The sequence below is a fragment of the Mus caroli genome, chromosome 3 (assembly GCF_900094665.2).
Source record: "Mus caroli chromosome 3, CAROLI_EIJ_v1.1, whole genome shotgun sequence".
NCBI classification, from domain to species: Eukaryota; Metazoa; Chordata; class Mammalia; order Rodentia; family Muridae; genus Mus; species Mus caroli.
In genome coordinates this window covers 78953139-78955344 of record NC_034572.1, presented here as the reverse complement: position 1 = coordinate 78955344, position 2206 = coordinate 78953139, and the positions used below count along the sequence as shown (strand labels likewise).

Here is a 2206-nt window from a genome sequence, read left to right as displayed (position 1 = left end):
TGGAAGGATAAGAACCATCTTAGGCCCCACATGCACACCAGACATACACACATACACAATAAAATTCAAAAAAATGTTTTTAAAGAAGAGTCAAATCTTGTTTAAAAAGTACATATGGCCAGTCATGGTGGAATAAGCATGTGACCTGCTCTGGAGGCTAAAGTATGAGTGTCATGCCCAGATTGTGAGGTCCCCACAGTTACCAGCGACCACCAGGAGTCTGACTTGTATGCAAAAGCAAACAGTCTTTATTCAAAGCTTGAGCTCAGACCCTCCAACCTCTCCATCACAGTGGATAGTGTGGAAAGTCCTGAGCTGGTCAAGTCTTGCCTGCTTATCATGGTGGCTGTAGCAGGGTGAGGGACTTTTTAACTTGGCAGTTACATGATGGTGCACTTCTATTGGCTAGTAATGATTTCAGCTTGGTATGAACTATAGTTACTAGCTTCATCAATCTACTTTAGACATTAGGCACTTTCCCCTTAAGAACTGATTGGTTTTTGCCAGGGATGGAGTGGCTATTTGCTCAGGGGAATTGTGGTTGTTACCGGGGTGAAACAGTTCCTCAAACAAGTTGGGAGTTTTCTATAGGATGAGTTCATTCAGAGGACAAGTTAATCATAAAGTGGAATCTGAAAGCAAAATGGAGTTTGTAATGTTAAGCTGGCACCTTCAGGAGGAGGACTCAAACTTGAGGGCAGCCTGGGCAATGACAACTGTCCTGCTAAACTAGAGACAAAGAGACAGAGACACAGGCACAGACAACAGACAGAGACAGAGAGACCAAGAGAGTCCCAGGGCCTCTCAAATGATACATGAACACTCTACCACTGGGCTATGCCAATTCTTACAGTCTCTGATTCTCTGAAGTTCCACTTATTTTTCTTCTCTTTGACCATTCAATCTTTTAATTGGGATTCATGGAGAAAGGAAGTGTAGGTGACACTGTTGACCGTCAATATCTGGTATGTTATGTACTTGGAAATTTTTATTAACCTTTCTTAAAAGAGCAAATGTTATTTGATGTTATCATAAATGTATAATTTTTACAAGAACTTCAAATAGCCTAGCAGTCATGGCACATGTCTTTAATCCACTCAGAAGGCAGGGGCAGGCAGATCTGTGTGAGTACAAGGCCAGCTGGGTCTTCAAAGTGAATACCGGAATAGCCAGGGCTGTTATACAGAGAAACCCTGTCTCAAAAAAGAAAAAAAAATTCAAATATTCCCAAAATACATAACTCAGGAAATGAATGTCTAGATCAACCACACTGAGAAATAATCTCTGAAAACAGTATTCTTGCATAAACTTCTAAGATTCATTTTTTTTATTGATACTATTGTTATTATTTTGAGATGGAGTCTTACTCATTAATCAGGCTTGTCTTGAACTCAAAATCCTCCCAGTTCAATCTCCCAAATTGCTGGAACTTTAGGCAAATGTTACCAAACCCAGCTACGATCCTAGATGTACATTTCAACTTATACATTAATTTGAATAAAAGCTAAGTAATTAACAAACACCAATACTACATATTCATGTTGTATAAGATTACATAAATGTTACTTTGCAAAGCCAGGCATGGTGGCACACGCCTTTAATCCCAGCACTAGGGAGGCAGAGGCAGGCGGATTTCTGAGTTCGAGGCCAGCCTGGTCTACAAAGTGAGTGCCAGGACAACCAGGGCTACAGGGAGAAACCCTGTCTTGAAAAACCAACCAACCAAACAAACAAAAAATGTTACTTTGCAAAAAAAAAAAAAAAAGTAACTATGGTATTCAATCAATACCTGTTGTTCACACACCTGCCTTTTACAATACAGAATGCTTTTTTCTTAATGCTTTTGCATGTCATTTTAGTGCAGGGACCACTCTAATCTTCTCTGTATTGGTTCAATTTTAGTATATGTGCTCTCCCTACTTATAAGTCACCCCATGTATCTAGGCAAGTATGCTACCACTGAGCAATGCCGCAGCCCTAACCTGATCTCACCATTCTAATGTGCCTGTCCTGAGTGTTTAATGAGGCTTAGAGACTTTTCAGAGATTTATTTCTGCGATTCATCACTCACAAGATTCCTATCTACACTTATTAAGAAATTGTGGGCCCAGCAGTGGTAGTGCACATCTTTAATCCCAGCACTTGGGAGGCAGAGGCAGGCGAATTTCTGAGTTCAAGTTCTGGTCTACAGAATGAGTTCCAGGAC

At 40.4% G+C, this 2206-nt stretch overlaps 1 non-coding gene across 1 annotated transcript; it reads right to left on the bottom strand.

Annotated features, from left to right (window-relative positions):
* Nucleotides 1–1819: 1819 nt before the first annotated feature.
* On the bottom strand, nucleotides 1820–1931 carry LOC115030688. The gene has a single exon (XR_003836291.1). It is a non-coding gene; the product is annotated as a U6 spliceosomal RNA (small nuclear RNA).
* Nucleotides 1932–2206: the final 275 nt, after the last annotated feature.